The 17971-nt window shown below is 49.8% G+C and overlaps 1 protein-coding gene across 3 annotated transcripts in view; it reads left to right on the top strand.

The window, feature by feature from the left end:
- Positions 1-17971, top strand: part of TFRC (transferrin receptor) — a 160526-nt gene that overhangs the window by 6183 nt on the left and 136372 nt on the right. Inside the window, exon 1 of one of the 3 annotated variants that reach the window (XM_086948534.1) lies at positions 1242-1331. The exons of the other annotated variants lie outside the window; for them this stretch is intronic. The gene's annotated coding sequence lies outside the window, so the exon portion shown is untranslated. Of the gene's footprint in view, positions 1-1241; positions 1332-17971 lie in introns of those variants that run through there. 3 annotated transcript variants of the gene reach the window in all.

Genomic DNA, 17971 nt, shown 5'->3' with positions numbered 1-17971 from the left:
ATGTGGCCGGAAAATATAAGAAAAGAGTGAAGGAATAAAAGTGGAAGTCCTAAAGTTCTCTATTGTAATCCTTATACATTCATTCGCAAAATGAGGATAAAAAAAATAAAAATAATAATAAAATTAAAAAAAAGAAAAGGGCTCCTCCACACTTCCAAAAAATAAGCGCATTTTTATAGAGTTGTGGACAAAGGATTTCATACAGTTGCAGATGGTTCCCATAAAATAAAATAATCAGAATCAAATAGACTGAAACAGTTGCTAGAAAAATACACTTTGAAAGTATTTCCTTCTACCACATGGAGTTTCTCATGGACACCACCTATACTGGAACTAATATTGCTGCATTTAATGTGATTCTGCTAAAACAGAACCTTGAACATGTTCATATCTGCTGAAAATACAATTTATCATTCTTCGGAAGGTCACAGCCTTGCCTCTGAAAATCATAGAAACGTTATTTTACCGAGACATGACAATTCTTGTTTGTACAAATTGAGGAAAAGAGGACTGGGACTGCTTGGTTAGGTGGAGTTCAAATGATCATTAGTGCAAAACATATTAATGAAAATTAAAAAATAAAGGTCAGACTAGTGCTGACTCTATGGATGGGGGCTCTGCTCTGTGCACCAGGAGCATGCTGGTGCTCATTTTAATGTATAGCCAGCAGCAAGCTGACTGACCCTGAAATGAGGATGCATTTGCTATCCCATCTGAGGTCAGACTGGCTCTTCTTTTAATGTTACCAGGACCATGGGCCCTTCCAGGGGTGCTACTTTCAGCCCCTGGTGCTTTGCTGTCTGACTCTGGCCCCAGCGCACCCCACCCCTGGCCCCTGCACCCTCGGATTTAAAGGATTAAGTGGTTTTACCCAATGAGAGCAGGACGTGAGTACTGACAGCCTCGCGCGGCTCACGAGGACACAGGAGGTAGTGACAGTTGGAGCCCAGCCTTCCGACGTCACGAACAGGCAACCGCCCCTCTGGAGGGCGGAGCTGGAAATGACAGTTAGCGGCTCCGCCCCCTTGACGTCAATCTGCACGCCACTCGGTGGTAAGCCACTCCCTGAGTAGGTCACCCCAACCTTGAGCCCCGCCCCCGGCGTTGGTTGTACGCACGTTAAGCCCCGCCCCCTGGCAGACGTCTCCGTTCTAAACCCCGCTACGACGCCAATCCACGGTAAGCCTCGCTTCGGGTTGGGTTCCACCCTCTAAGCCCCGCCCCCGAGGCGGACGCCCCGCGCTCGGCCCCGCCCCCCGTCGGACGTGCCTCTTGAAGCGTGCGCGGAGGCTCGGCTGCGGTGTCGGGCGCTGAGGAACCGGAGGGCGCAGGTGAGTGCGGGCTCCGTCCGTGACCCCGGGGGGCGGTGGAGGGCCCGGGCCTGCCCCTGACAGACGGGCGCACCGTGGGGGGAGACCCGCTGACAGGGCCCGCACGAGGGAAGGCCGCACGTGGCCTCTGAGAGCCGGCATATCCGCCCCCTCTGGTGGGGAACCCAGGCCCGCCGAGGGACCCTGGGGGGGAACGCGCCAGCCCATACGGGGCCCTCGGTCACGGCAGCTGTCCCCACACGCCCCCCGCGCTCTGTCCCCACAGGTCCCCGTGTCTCACCCGGAGCTCCACGTGCGCTGCACCCGGAAGGACACCCGGGCCCAGGTCACCTTCAGCCTCCGAGCACCGGCGGAGGGGGGGAGGGGCAGGCGGGGGCGCTGTGTCTGGGGCACGTGGGGTGGCAGTGGGGTACACCGCAGGGGCTCCGCACCTGGGAGGGGTGAACTTGGAGGGCACCTGGAGGTGTCGGTAGAGAGGGCACCTTGAGGGCCGCATGGCGGCCTGGCGCGCGGAAGGGTGTGTGCCCTGAGAGGGTGCGCTAGGAGGGCACTTTGAGGGCACCCAGTGCCGTGGTTCATGGAGGGCATCTCGGGCCCTCCATTGTTCGCTGGGTGCACCAGGCGAGGGGCACCTAGTGGCATGACTCGCGGAGGGTGGCAGCAGATGGTGGAGCTCGTGGACTGGCAGAGGGTGGGTGGCAGTCTGGTGGTTGGCATCCTGCTCGGGCATGCTTTACGAACAATGTGATTCACTGCACCTAGACCCCCGGGGCATGCAACGGAGAGCTGGCAAGGGAGGGAGCCGCAGATGGCATTGAACGCTAAGAAATTAGTTCATCTAAGGTGAGGCTTGCAGGAACTTTGGGCGGAATGGTGCCCTCGTAAAGTGCAGTTTTTAAAATATTTTTTTTTCTCGCCAGATGTGTGTGGCACTCGTGCAATCCTTTAAACACGACACAGCTCTCAAGTATTCCGCAGAAGACAATTATTTGCCACGGTCATAAAAATAATGCCCATGAAGTATCCAACCCTGCTGCGTGAGCCGGTGTTGTTTTTGCCCTAATACACACATATATATATATATATATATATATATATATATATATATATATATATATATATATATATATATATATATATATATATATATATTAATCAGTCTGGTGTAGATCGCAATGATATTTTAGTCCCGCATCTATACACAGGTAGCACTACACCATGTAGGACTTGTTATTGTAAGGATGTTGATCTCACTAACTACAACGGGCAATTCACTCTCTGCTTTACCATTTTGGAGATGGGCGGATGAAACTGCTACAAAAAGAACCTTTCCATAGCCTTGCATTATTAGTCTCCGACCCTACCGGTGTGCAGGACTGGATTGTATCTGTGCCCTCAGAAGAAAGCCCCGTGTGCTCGCCATGCTGCTTCCTGCAGGGGGCGCCGCCCCTGATCTTCATCCTCGTTGGAGGAGCGCCAGCAGTTAATGTTCGCACATGTGATGTAAAGCCTGGGGCATGCTTGCATGGCGCTCTTGGCAGCCGAGGGCAGGACGTCGTGTCCTTTGTGTTCAGGATCCCGTGTACAGTCCACCCCTTGCTTCGGGGTGGCACCAGCACCGCACGCTAATATCACAGCACCACTCCCAGAGTCTGGGCAGTGCTGTCATGTGAACCCGAGGGAGGCTGTGAATTCGGCAGGAATTACACACTGGACAAAGAGCAGATCGGAAATTCTATCCGTTTCTTAAGACTTTGAATGGAAATCTAGAAGCGCAGTCCCAGACTAGTGCCAGTACTCCAATAGGATGGTGGTACACCTCTGTTGTATACCTGCTGAGGACTGCTGCTAGGAGCGCAGTGCCAGTACTCCATAGGGATGGTGGTACACCTGCTGCTAGAAGGCAGTGCCAGAGGAGTGCCAGTACTCCATTAGGATGGTGGTACACCTCTGTTGTACACCTGCTGAGGACTGCTGCTAGAAGGCAGTGCCAGAGGATGGTGGTACACCTCTGTTGTACACCTGCTGAGGACTGCTGCTAGGAGCGCAGTGCCAGTACTCCATAGGGATGGTGGTACATCTCTGTTGTACACCTGCTGAGGACTGCTGCTAGGAGCGCAGTGCCAGTACTCCATAGGGATGGTGGTACACCTCCATTGTATACCTGCTGAGGACTGCTGCTAGGAGTGCAGTGCCAGTACTCCATAGGGATGGTGGTACACCTGTTGTACACCTGCTGAGGACTGCTGCTAGGAGCGCAGTGCCAGTACTCCATAGGGATGGTGGTACACCTCCATTGTATACCTGCTGAGGACTGCTGCTAGGAGTGCAGTGCCAGTACTCCATAGGGATGGTGGTACACCTCTGTTGTACACCTGCTGAGGACTGCTGCTAGGAGCGCAGTGCCAGTACTCCATAGGGATGGTGGTACACCTCTGTTGTACACCTGCCGAGGACTGCTGCTAGGAGCGCAGTGCCAGAGGAGTGCCAGTATTGGGAGCTTGTATGCAAGCATGTTAATATCGAATGTCCTGAGGATGATCCCATGAATTTTCCCCTAGGTATCGAAACGTCATCTACACTGCATGTACCATATGTATCTAAACACTGTGGATTAGACTGTACAATGGTACTTCCATGCGATTCAAGTCAGTTAAATTGTATGATATACAGACTCTTTTTCCCTTGCCTGAAAAAACCCTCCCCTATATTTTTGTTGTCTGTTTGTGTGTTGGACACATGCTATGTCCCACTTGTAATTGTACATGAATCTCCTTTTATACGCTTATTTTAAAAATGTATTCTGTCCTGCTGGACACAGAGCATATTGTCTATTTAGCATATGTTTATTTGTTGCCTCAAATTCATAACTGTCTAGGGACCACTGTCTTTAGAAATAGCTTACACACCCAAGGTCCCTATTGCCGTTGGGTTCCCTTGTTTGAAAAACTATTAGGAGTATTGCACACCTGCTGAGGACAGCTGCTAGAAGCATTGTCTCAGAGGAGTGCCCGTGCATTCCCACCAACAGTATTGTAAACCTGCTGAGGAATGCTGCTTGAAGCTGTGTCAGTATTAAGAGTATTGTACACCTGCTGAGGACAATCCTCGCCCTTTAGTTAACACCATGCACGCTAGCGGAATTCCGCTCGCACGCTGGGATTTGCGAAAACGCACTTTACGTGACGAGCTGGGCTCGTCATCAGCGTGCGAGGAGGCTACGCCATGACGAGCCCAGCTCGTCATCAGCGTGGAAGGGGTTAAATAACTCTATACCTGCTGTTAAAGCACTGCATTTCTGTAAGCCTTGCTTAACGTTCGAAATCGAGTGTTTACTCTTGTGATTCACACTGCATTAAGCAATTTAAAGATGGCTTTTATTGCTTGTTTCTGCACTTATTTTACACGTATACTCTGTGCGCTACTTTCTCGATTCTTCTAACATGGTTGGTGGTTCTTCTCGTTTTAGGCTTTTGTGCTTTCCTGTATTTTGAGTGACATGACTTTCGTTGTCTGAGCCTGGCATGAAACATGCCTTGACCCTGTCAAAGAGACAGTGCTGACAATTTTCATTCATGAGTCTTGATGCTTCCAAATAATTTGTTTTGGATTTGTAACCAATGGCTTGATTTCCCCCAAGGAATGAAGGTGAATTGGTTCTACTTGAAGGCAGTTCCATCCTTCTGATGCACTCCCAGCCAGGGTCTTTGCTTTTAAGGTGCGTTGGATCTGCTGGAAGGTAGCTTCATCCTTCTGATGCACTCCCAGCCCTTGGTCATTTTAAGGTGCGTTGAATCCTCTTGAAGGCAGCTCCATCCTTCAGGCATACTCCCAGCCCCGGGTCTTTGCTTTTAAGGTGTGTTGGATCTACTTGAATGTAGCTCCATCCTTCTGGCGCACTCCAGACCTGGGTCTTTTAAGGTGTGTTGGATCTTCTTGAAGGCAGCTCCATCCTTCTGGCGCACTCTAGCCCTGGGTCTATTAAGGTGTGTTGGATCTTGAAGGCAGCTCCATCCTTCTGGCGCACTCCAGCCCCGGGTCTATTAAGGTGCGTTGGATCTACTGGAAGGCAGCTCCATCCTTCTGGGGCACTCCAGCCCCGGGTCTATTAAGGTGCGTTGGATCTACTGGAAGGCAGCTCCATCCTTCTGGCGCACTCCAGCCCTGGGTCTATTAAGGTGCGTTGGATCTACTGGAAGGCAGCTCCACCTTTCTGGCGCACTCCAGCCCCGGGTCTATTAAGGTGTGTTGGATCTTCTTGAAGGCAGCTCCATCCTTCTGGCGCACTCTAGCCCTGGGTCTATTAAGGTGTGTTGGATCTTCTTGAAGGCAGCTCCATCCTTCTGGCGCACTCCAGCCCTGGGTCTATTAACCCTTTCGATGCTGATGACGAGCTCAGCTCGTCATGATGCACGGTTGAGCTGTGCTGATGACGAGCTGAGCTCGTCATGAACAATGGGAAAGTGGAGCCTGCAGCACAGGAGGGGAAAACACCTAGCAGCCAAGGTGTTAAGGTGCGTTGGATCTACTGGAAGGCAGCTCCATCCTTCTGGCGCACTCCAGCCGTGGGTCTATTAAGGTGCGTTGGATCTACTGGAAGTTATAAGCAGGGGAAACCCAATAAACCCTTGTAGGCTTGGGCAAAGTGCAATTCACAACAAAAAAGTGCTACAAGGGATTTGTTTGTAGATCATTCGGTCTAAGTTCTGAGTTGTACCATAGTAACACTCAACAGTATCCACAGGATAACAAAATTGCTTTAAATGAATTACTGAAAGGTCAGAAGAAAAGCAGAGCAAGGGGATTTTATGTTTCAAATAATCTTTACTGAAAACAAGTTGTGGGAGATAAATGTACAAATTAATTATAGCAAGAAATCATGAACAAAGATTGAGAACAATGTATCTATAGTTCATGACTAAACACATCAGCTCCTTATTGGTAAACAAAACACAACCCAAAATGATCAATTAAATGTGGTTATGAATAAGTGTTGTGAAACAACATTAGTGGAGTTGATGGAATGTCGACGTTTCGGTCTCGGTTGCTGATGTCAAGAAGACCATCATCAGGACGATGACTTTTCTATTGCTGAAGCAAAGACTCCCTTGGGGTGTGAGAGGGTGTGTCTCCTTTAGTTGGCTGTCACAAAAAATTTATAATATAACCAATAAAATTCTTGGGAAAAACATGCAGACCGCCTCAGTCGGTTGCGTTAGGTGAATTAAAACACCGGTCGTGTGAGACGCTCTTCAGTTCAGTGCGTTCTCTTAAAATTAGAGAAGAAATAAAACCGTCTCGATCGATTGCTCAACACGAGAATAACACCTCAGAAGTGTTGGACGTTGTTCAGATCTGTTGGTGCTTTTTACAAAGGTTCGGTTTGAAGAGACAGCGTATCCTCCATCAGCGGAACGACGTATCGTGGCTCAATGGTCAATCATTCCTGATTGACCATTGAGCCACGATACTTCGTTCCGCTGAGTGTTGAGCAATCGATCGAGACGGTTTCTTTCTTCTCTAATTTTAAGAGAACGCACTGACTACCGCTAGACAACAAACAGGGACGGTTAACCGAAATTCTTTCAACACCTTTACATACATTCTCCATATATCAAAAGAATTTTATTTTGGGTCGTTTTTCATGACTTGCGTTTTGACAGGTTGTGCAGTTTGATTTCTGCATGTAACTGCACTTCTGTAACTTTCATGCGCGGTGGAACAGTGCTGCTGGGCTAAGTGGTCTTTTACGTGTCCTTGCAGTGCATTATCTTTGTGTTTCAGAAAGCTCCGTTCCTGAAATCCGACGCATGTAGATAAATTGTCACAACCTCCCTTAATCGCTAAAATAAAATACAGATTGTACAACTCCTGTCAATTATATGTTGTATATTTGTACTGCTCAAACGTATCAAAAAGGGTGCAGAACTTTGTACATGGTCAGAAGCAAAGAAGTCCCCACTTGATTAAAGGCATAACGCGGTCCAGTGAGTGGTTGTCTCTCCGTGTGTGCCGCTTTTCAAAGGTTTGTCTTAAGTTGTTCCCTAAATTGATGCAGAGATCAGGCCTGGCCGTAGTTCGCAGAGTTTTGCTACACAGAACTCTGCACATTTACAACAAAACTCCACAAAGTTCAGCGAGTGGCGGAGTGCAGGGCGAACTGCAGTTTGTGCTGGTATTCCTGCTGCTCGGGTTGAAATTCTACCCTCGCTGCAGCTCGCAAACTTACCGTTCGTGAATTTACCGTTCGCGATTGTGAGTGGGGGGAAAAAACATTGCGAAGCAGAGTTTTCTGCACTCCGCGAGCTCTGCAGAGTGCAGATAACTCCACGAGCGAAGTTAACCGCCCAAGTCTAGTCAAGTCAAGTCAGAAAATTTATATAGCGCGCTACATACCCAGAGGGTCTCAAGGCGCTTGAAGAGGGGTGGGGAATTACTGGCAGATATGCAGGTTTCCTAATGAATAGAGGGGTGACCTAACCATGGAAGTAATAGTTTATGTAGTGGTTGAACCTTAAATGAAATGCAAAGTTCAGTCTATTTTAGAACGCAATATTCATAAAGGAGCGGATATATGACGTTACCACGCGTACTTTTAGCACGCATACCATTACCACAGATTTTTTACAACGCAGGTCATGTTACAACGGATACCCTTACAACGCAATACACTACAACGCACATACTATTACAACGCATACCATTACATCGTAAGTATAGGTAAGTATAAATATATTTTAAAAAATTATTTTTGTAATATTTAATTTAATTATTCATTATTTAATCATTAAATAATTATATTAATGAAATTAATTTTAATTATAATATTTGTAAATATATATTAAAAATACCCCTGTACCCCAAAACCCATGCCCAGCCCTTAAACCTAAAAATACCCCTGTACCCAAAAACCCATACCCAGCCCTAAAACCTAAAAATACCCCTGTACCCCAAAACCCATACCCAGCCCTTAAACCTAAAAATACCCCTGTACCCCAAAACCCATACCCAGCCCTAAAACCTAAAAATACCCCTGTACCCCAAAACCCATACCCAGCCCTAAAACCTAAAAATACCCCTGTACCCCAAAACACAGCCCTAAAACCTAAAAATACCCCTGTACCCCAAAACCCATACCCAGCCCTAAAACCTAAAAATACCCCTGTACCCCAAAACCTAGCCCTAAAACCTAAAAATACCCCAAAACCCATACCCATCCCTAAAACCTAAAAATACCCCTGTACCCCAAAACCCAGCCCTAAAACCTAAAAATACCCCTATACCCCAAAACCCATACCCAGCCCTTAAACCTAAAAATACCCCTGTACCCCAATACCCCTAATAAATGTTATTAAAAAAAGATAAACTTACGATGTAATGGTATGCGTTGTAATAGTACCTGCGTTGTAGAATAATGCGTGGTAAAGGTATCCGTGGTAATGGATCCTGCGTGGTAATGGATCTGTGGTAACGGTACTGCGTGCTAAAAATTGCGTGGTAAGTTACATACCGCTCATTTTTGTGGGTTTATTTGAATAACTTGACAGTGATGCATGCATTGGATAAGAAATGGTTTCTTTTTGTTCACTTGTTTTGGCTACCCCCTTCGCTCTCATTAAATGGTACTGGTGAACTTTTTAGTTCTGCACCACTGTCGCCAGACCTTACGTGAACAACCGATAAAGAGCTTTCAGAAGTACAACTTGCAGCTCCTCGTTACCAGTGCTTGATTTACTCAGCAACTTTCTGCAGCAGATTTTTATTTGCTCTACACTGTCTTCTTGGTAAAATTGTTCACTCCTTAGATTAACACTTGAGTTGACATGCGTGTTTGAGTGTGAGGCACACATGTTGACCCTTAAAGATGGACCGGAATTGCAGTAAAGCCATGACCGATCAAAGAAGCCTCAAGTGATCGTTTCTAAAACTCTGCAGGCCAAGCTTTTAAAGTTCAGTCTAAAACTTAGATGCAAATGTAATCATTTCCACACAGAAGTGCTATTTTTAAGATCTGGGTTTTGACAGTGCAATTGTCAAACAGTTATAGCAAACAATATCCCTACAGTGAGCCTGGATCGTGCCCTCTCAAGCGGGATCTTTTCCCGTCCAGCCTCTTTCAGCCATTTGCTTAAGACATTGCCGTCACCTCTGAGCCCGGCTCGTTTCAGTGGAGTATTCATCTTTAGTCTCTCTTAACTATTGGCTGTTGGCTGTTACCGGTTTATGTACTACCCGTGGGAAATGTGTTTTATTCCTGTGCTAAGGGATGGTGGCCTTCCTTTATGCTGGGTGAAATGTTTTCATTGTCAACCTGCCAATGGTACAAATATGTACCTGGAAGGTCTCTAATCGTGGCCAGTAGTCTTCGTTATGACATGTTTGGTTACTTCTTTGTGATTCTGTGCTCCTTTTGTTCAGGAAACTCATCTGCACAGTGGTTACTTGTGGAATCTAAATTCTTTGCGCTTTTAACAAGAGTTGTTTGCAGCAGGTAGAGTGATGTTTTAGGGCACACAAGCCATGCCTTCCTTTCCTGCTGCAGTCTCATACCGGTTACGTTTCAGGCTTCACTGAGGAGAGTGCCTGATACTCCTTGAGTAACTATTCTCAGGAGTGGTGTTTGGGACATTTGAAATGTTTAATCTTTGGTGAAAGACGCTACTCCGAGGTAACAAAAGGTACCACATGATCAGCCCACCAGACATGTATGTGTAAAATAATGCGATGGGTTTATTGGTTGAGATGACGCTCCTTGTAAATGCTTGACTAGTCATCAGGGCTTAAGTTAAGATGCAGATCTACAGGTCTGTGCTCCTCACTTTCCACCCTGTTATCCACTAGTGGAGTTAACATGTTAGGCTGCTGCAGCTAGCCCGGCTGGCTTCTCGAAACCTTATCTTTTCTCATATCCCGGATACTGCTGTACTCCAGTATTGATTTTCATCTTCGAGTCTTGAAACTGCTGGGCTATATGCTCTGTTTTGAACAAATTGCTTTCCGTGTGCCAAAGTAGCAGCACAAGCAAGATTCAAGCACAGTATGCAAATAGTAACAACTCGCTGGTGCCTTTCTGTGGAAGAGTAGACTTCGGTACTGTGTGTGCTTGCTCCCTTAACTTGTGTCATGGGTTTTTCTTGACCCTTGCATGATATCCTGCTTTGTCATACTCTATCCTTTTCCCTTCCTGTCTACTGGTGAAGGAAAACCTCCCCATTTGTGGGCACATACACTTCTCTACTAAAGCATTGAGTAAATGGGTATTGTGTATGCAGGCGGATTTCTTTTGATTACCTTGCATAGGCCTGCCTCAGTGGACTGCACTCATGGCTCCACTAAATAGTGCTGCAACCACCTTTATCAGCGAAGGAACCATTCCGTACTTTGTGCTTGCTTGGCTCCAGTGAACCTTCTAGAAAATAGGAGGACTGGTTTCTTCTTTAAAATTCAATGCACACTGTTGGAACTGGGTAGCCTGGCCTAGGGCAAGACTAGCATATCAGAGGCTCAGTGTAAAGGTTGCAGACCACCCAAAAGTAACTCCACGCAATAGCACTCAAAAAGAAAACACTACACCCAAAAATGTGTGAAAATACGTGCTGCTTTATAAAAATAATATACTTTCTGTTCTCACAATATAATTAACTTAGAACATTTCAGGTCACTTTTAGTATCAGCAATTATATCTCTTAAACTGCTAAGCAATTAATCAATTAACTTGTCAGTACTCTTACACTCTATGATTCATAGTTCAGTACTTAATAATCAATCAGGTGAAATATTAATCCGCTAGAACCTTGGGAGAGAAAACTACAGCTCAATACAAGTACATGCAGATTTCATGGAATTATTAGAGAACTTTTCAGCAGTGTAACTGGCACTAAGAATCTGCATTAATAATATCTTCCATCACATTTAGGAGTCATGTACATCAGTAGTGCCACCTCCAGAGATGTTAACCTGCTTCAGTAGCTGTTTTCAATAAAACATTGCATCAGACTCCAGCATCACTATTCCGCATTCAATTCTGTAAATAACCTGAGATATATAGCTAGACCTCAGCATTAATTAACTTTGGCTTCCATAGAGTGCTCTTATTCCTCCTCTCCACAGCTGAGAACAATAACCAGAGTTAAGTTATCCCCAGTTACTCAGAACTCCCCAGGGGCCCCTCTTCCCTACTCCTTACTTTAGCGTGGGGACGATGCTGTCCCAGTCCCCACGCGTCACCGCTGCTTTAAGGCTCCTTCTGGCTTCAATGCCTCACTTTTTCTTCCTCCTGCCGTGCCAGCTGCTTACTTGAGGCTGGGGCGGAGGAACGACGGTGAGCACAACTCCCCCCTTCCTGCTCGCGTCAGCTCCTTTCCGAGGCACTCGAGCGGGGTGGGGGGGGGGGGGGGGGGTAAAGACGAAGCCACACACCTTGGCCTCTCCTCTGCTCCTCACCGGGAAGGATTTGCGCCCACTGCGCGGCGGTCAACTCGGCAGCACTTGACGATCCGGAGACGCTCCCTCGGCGCTTCTCCTCAGGGCAGACACTTCCTCACCGGGCATGCGTGGAAGCGCTCGCTCTTCTCCCGCCTCTCCCGGCGGCCGCTCCCAGGAAGGACGCTACTCGCCTGGACCTGCTCGGTTCTAGGCTCCTCCTGCGGGGGTGGCGATCTCAACAGCGGGCATGCGCGATGGCGCTTCTGAAGTGTGAGACAGTACTCTTCCAAGCAACGCGCCAGCAGCGCGGAAGGCACTCCGGGGATCCCGTCCAGAGAGAAGCCTCTCAAGCTCAGTGGATCCCGGGGCAGGCGCTTCCCTTCACTAGGCGCTCCCGTGTCCAGCCAGCTGCATGAACAACCAGGACTTTCCAGGGGACAAGTCTTCCTCAGCACCCAGGAAGGTAGAGCTGTGCCAGTTCGTTTTCTTAACCTCAGCGCCCCCTCTGCAAGGTCCTTTTAGAGCTCAAATTGAGATAGGGGTTGGGATCTAGGGAAGAAGGTTATCCTTCCTGAGTCTCTTTCTGCTGGGCAGAGGACTGCGCACCGCAGCACTGCAGTCTCCTTCTCCTTGGACTTCCCCTGTATAGTTTGGACAAGGGGCAAGCTAGGCGCCCAGGGTCTCCAGTAACCCTACACAGCGGGGTCAGGACAAATAACCCAAAAGGGGGATTTTGAGGTGACAACCCAAGGCAGCTTCCCTATCTAGGAGGTCAACCCTATGTCTAACCTCTCCCACCCTTAGCTACAGCCTGTCCTCCAGCTGACTTCCACAGGTAGACAAAATGGCTGCCCCGCATTCCGCCTTATATAGGCTGCCCTTCAGTGGTCCAGAATGGACCAGAAGGTTCTGGAATGCCCTATGTTAGGCTATGGCCAAGTTCTGTTTGTGGCAGTTGGTGGCCACCATTTTAGGTGGTGCCAACTTTCCTGTCAGAACAGGCCTCTGGGCCTGAGGTAAAAGATTATGAGGGGGAGAAAAAACACCTATTCCCCTGGCCAACACCTACAAAAGTCAGTAGACACAAAAATTAATAAGGGTATGAGGGGCAAAAAGGGGACAAAATAAATAAAAATTAGGAGGGACTTCGCCAAAAAGCCAGACAGGTCTAACACGCGTCCCCCCCAGCTGAAAGTGGGGAGAACTACCCAACCCCTTGGGAGTCCTCATCACTAAGGCGGAAATACCTGGAGAGACCGTCTGCATTGGCGTGGTCCACTCCAGGCCGATGTTCCACCCGGAAGTCCATTCCCTGTAGGGAGATGGACCACCTCAACTTGGGATTTTCCCCCTTCATCTGCATCAGCCAACGAAGGGGTCGGTGGTCAGTCTGAACCAGGAAGTGCGAGCCAAAGAGGTATGGCCGCAGCTTCTTCAGAGCCCACACCACCGCAAAAGCTTCCCTCTCAATGGCACTCCACTTCTGTTCCCGGGGAAGCAGTCTCCTGGATAAGAAGACTACGGGTTGATCCAGGCCCTCTTCATTCAGTTGCGATAACACTGCCCCAATGCCATGTTCTGATGCATCTGTTTGGACAATGAACTCCTTGGAGAAGTCTGGGGCCCTCAGGACCGGTGCCGCACACATTGCCTGTTTCAGCTTTTCAAAGGCTTGCTGACAAGCCTTTGTCCAAACTACCCGTCGAGGTTGTTTCTTGGAGGTGAGCTCTGTGAGGGGCGCTACAATAGTGCCATACCCCTTCACAAAGCGACGGTAGTAGCCTGTGAGGCCCAGGAAAGCTCGGACCTCAGTCTGTGTCTTGGGGGGTTCCCAGGCCATGATTGCCTCAATCTTCGCCTGCAGGGGCTGCACAGTCCCCCTACCCACCAAATGTCCAAGGTACACAACCGACCCCTGCCCAATCTGGCTTTGATGGTCAATCCAGCTTGTCTCAGGGCCTGGAGAACGGCCTGCAAATGCTGCAGATGGTCCTCCCAGCTGCTACTGAAGACAGCAATGTCATCCAAGTAGGCAGCAGAGAAACTCTCCAATCCAGAGAGGACCTGGTTCACCAGCCGCTGAAATGTGGCAGGGGCGTTCTTGAGCCCAAAGGGCATCACACAGAACTGGTAGTGTCCCTCAGGCGTGGAGAAGGCTGACCTTTCCCTTGCTCCATCTGTCAAGGAGATCTGCCAGTACCCTGAAGTGAGGTCAAAGGTACTCAGATATTGGGCAGCTCCTAGCCGGTCAATCAATTCATCCGCCCTAGGGATCGGATGAGCATCAGTCTTGGTTACTGAATTCAGTCCTCGGTAATCCACACAGAACCTTAGTTCGGGTGTGGTGCCTGGTGGTGCGGCTTTTGGCACGAGCACCACCGGACTGGACCAAGGGCTGTTGGAAGGTTCAATTACTCCCAGCTCTAGCATCTTGGCAACTTCTCCATGGATGCTAGCCTTCACCTTGTCAGACAGCCGGTAGGTCTTGGACTTCACTGGTGGGCTGTCTCCTGTGTCCACATCATGGGTACACAGGTGGGTCCTTCCCGGGACAAGGGAGAACAACGAAGAGTACTGCTCCAGGATCTGGCGGCAGTCCTCCCGTTGCTCAGGAGTTAGAGTAGGAGAGAGAATCACTCCCTCCACTGACCCATCATCAACATGACTTCGGGCCTCTCATGGTGGGGCTTGAGTCGGTTGGCATGCAGCACCCGTAGGGGCTGTCGAGGGGTCTTAAGGTCCACCAGGTATGTGGCCTTACCCTTCTTCTCCAACACCTCAAAGGGGCCTGTCCAGCGATCCTGGAGGGCGCTAAGCTCTCCAGGCTCCATCACCCACACTTTCTGTCCAGGCTCCAATTCCACCTGGTGAGCATTGTGGTCATACCACTCCTTCATGACTGCCTGGCTGGCTTCCAAGTTGTCAGAAGCTTGCTTCCACAACTTTGCCATGTGGCTCCTGAAAGCCAGCATGTAGCTCACCACATCCTGGGGGGGTTTCCTGGGAGACTTCTCCCAACCATCCATCACCAGGCTGAGAGGACCGCGTACAGGGTGCCCATACAGAAGCTCAAAGGGGCTGAAGCCCACTCCCTTCTGGGGCACTTCCCTGTAGGAAAAGAGTAAACAGGGTAGGAGGACATCCCATTTCCTCCGCAGGCTCTAGGGCAGACTTCTGATAGTGCCCTTCAAGGTCTTATTAAACCTCTCCACCAGTCCATTCGACTGGGGGTGATAAGGAGTGGTGAACCGGTAGGTCACTCCACACTCCTTCCACATTGCCCGCATATAAGCTGACATGAAGTTGGTCCCCCTGTTGGACACAACTTCCTTGGGAAATCCCATGCGGGTAAAGATTCCCATTAGGGCTCTTGCCACTACAGGTGCAGTGACTGTCCTCAGAGGTATTGCCTCTGGGTACCGTGTGGCATGATCCACCAGAACCAGGATAAACCTGTGACCAGCTGTTGTTGGTGGATCCAAGGGCCCTACAATGTCGATGCCCACCCTCTCAAAGGGTGTGCTAACGACTGGAAGTGGTTCCAGGGGAGCCTTTAGCTTCACCCCTGTTTTCCCACTGGCCTGGCAGGTTACACATGTCAGACAGTATGTGTTGGACGCCACTTTCATCTGAGGCCAGTAAAAGTGGAGGACAAGCCGTGCAAAGGTCTTGTCCTGGCCTAAGTGTCCTGCCAGGGGTATGGCATGAGCCAATTCCAAAAGAAAGGCTCGGTACTGTTGCGGGACTACCAAGGCCCTCGATGAACCAGGCGAGGGTACCTTGGGTTCACTGTAGAGGAGTCCATCCTCCCAGTAAATATGGTAATGTCCCGTAACATCACCTGCTGCTTGGGCTTCAGCCTGTCGCCTCAGTCCCTCAAGGGTGGGGCACTCCCTCTGCCCCTTACAGAATTCCTCTCTGGTAGGACCCCCCTCCACAGGCCACTCCGCAGGGATGGGTAAATCCTCCAGAGAGTCTACTTCCCCCTCCACGGACTCCTGGTCCACCACCGCAGGTGGCCGATCTGTCTCATGGGGTGTGGAAGCCGGAGCAGGCTTTCTCTGCCTCCGGGTCTGTCCCTTCTTAGCAGCGGGTTGGGCCATTGTTCCAGGCTCCAACGCAGGCGAACTCCCTCTCCGGGCAGTCGCAGACCGTGTGCTGACACAGGCCCAGTCAGGTGTACCCAGCATCGCAGAATGCGTCCGGTATTCCACCTCTCTCCAAGTGTTGTGTTCCATGTCATTCCCCAACAGACAATCGACTGGCACGGCAGGGCTTACGGCAACTCGAAGTGAACCTGCAACCCCCTCCCACTCAAAGGGAACCTCAGCCACTGGATAGTGGCCCATTCTGCCGTCAGCCATCGCGGCGGGGTGGAGTACATTAGGAACAACCTGCTCTGGAGACACCAGCTGACTTCTCACCATAGTCATGCTGGCTCCTGTATCTCTCAGAGCCTCCCCTCTCTGGCCATTGATGGTAACCCATTGCCCATACTTTGTAGTATTTGGGGGCACCTGGATCTTTGGCACCATCTCCCGATCTCCCAGGGACACTAAGGTGACACCCGCCCACTCACCCCCCTTATCTAAGGGCAACTCCTCCCCGAGCGCTACACTAGCTACTCCCGGTGACTTTCCTCCGGTGGGAGGGGGTGGTCTCTTTGGGCATCTGACATCTCCCTTATAATGTCCAACGCCACCGCATTCAAAACAGTGGAGAACCCTGGGCTGCTGGCTTTGGCCAGGATTAGGGTTTCGGGGCGGGTTTGCCCTAGGGGTGAAACCTGCTCCCTTCCCTTGGAAGTTATTTTGGGGACCTTTAGAGAACTCTTTCTTTTTCTCCCCCCCCCCCCCCCCCTCCTTCTTCTGGGGGGCGCCCTGTCCGGCTTTTTGAGATTCCCCTCCAGTCCCCTTGGAGGACACCCGGGTACTTGCCCAGATGTCCGCCTCCTCTGCAAGCTTCCGAGGATTGGTCAGCTTGCTGTCCACCAGGTGTTGGCGCAGCTCAGGAAAACATTTCTCGAGGAGGTGTTCTCTCAAAAATAGATCGTACAGCCCCTCATAATCTTTTACCTCACTGCCCTTGACCCAACCCTCTAAGGCCTTTCTGGCGTAGTCAAGGAAGTCCACCCAGTTCTTAGTGCTCAACTTGTGGCTCCCCCTGAACTTCTGTCGGTACTTTTCTGGGGTGAGCCCGAACTTCCTTAACAACGCCAGCTTCATGGTGGGGTAGTTTGTCTGTTCCTCTGGATCCAGGGCCAGCAAGGTGTCCCGACCAGCAGGAGGCATGTACTTGTACAAACTACCCCCCAGTGCTTCTCCTGCACTCCATGAACCCTCAGAGAAACCTCATAAGCGGCGAGCCACTTGGCGAGCTTCAGTCAGGGGGACGATGTAGCTATCAGGTCCTTTGGTATGTAGGGTTTGGTCTCCCTGGCTGACTCCTTTGGTTCGCTGCCACCATTCCTACTAGGAGAGGACCCCCGTCGCAGACTTTGGAGCTCCAGTTCCTTCAGTCTAAACTCGTGGACCATCCTCCTCTCCTCTTTCTCCTGCTCCAACTTAGCCAACTCCCACCTTAACTGTCTTTTCTCCCTCCTATCGGTGAGCTCGGCTTCCGTTAGGCTTCCCCCAGAGATGCTACTGCCCCATCTGGAGTAGGACACTGGTCCGGTGAGTAAGTTTTCCCCCTCATGGCGGAATAACTCTTCTACCTCCCCCACCGTGTCCTGGTCGGCCTCTTCATCCTCCTCCTTCTTTCCTTGGTGTGCCTCCCCCCAAGCCCTAAGACTGGTCTGGAGCTCCCCCTTCCTGGCACCATGTTTGAAAAATACCCCCATTTGTTGGCAGAACATTTTCAATTGTGACACGGAATAGACTTCCAGGTTTTCCACAGCGAACTCCATTGTGAGTCAGGCAAACCTAGATACACACCAGAAATTTCAGAGTGGCAAGGGCAACCTAAAGCCAACTCCACCCACCACCAGGAATAAATTTGGAAAAAACAAAAAGACTAATTGGGAGGGCCGCAAGGAGAACTCCTGGTGTAGGTTTGGTGTATTACGTCAAATTACTAGTGAGTAGCTGCAACCAAGTCAGGATCCCACCGCTAGGCACCAATATGTTGGAACTGGGTAGCTGGCCTAGGGCAAGACTAGCATATCAGAGGCTCAGTGTAAAGGTTGCAGACCACCCAAAAGTAACTCCACGCAA

The sequence above is a fragment of the Lissotriton vulgaris genome, unplaced genomic scaffold (genome assembly GCF_964263255.1).
Source record: "Lissotriton vulgaris unplaced genomic scaffold, aLisVul1.2 SCAFFOLD_3538, whole genome shotgun sequence".
NCBI classification, from domain to species: Eukaryota; Metazoa; Chordata; class Amphibia; order Caudata; family Salamandridae; genus Lissotriton; species Lissotriton vulgaris.
Note: the sequence above shows the minus strand (reverse complement) of the source record. Positions and strands in the feature narration are given on the sequence as shown.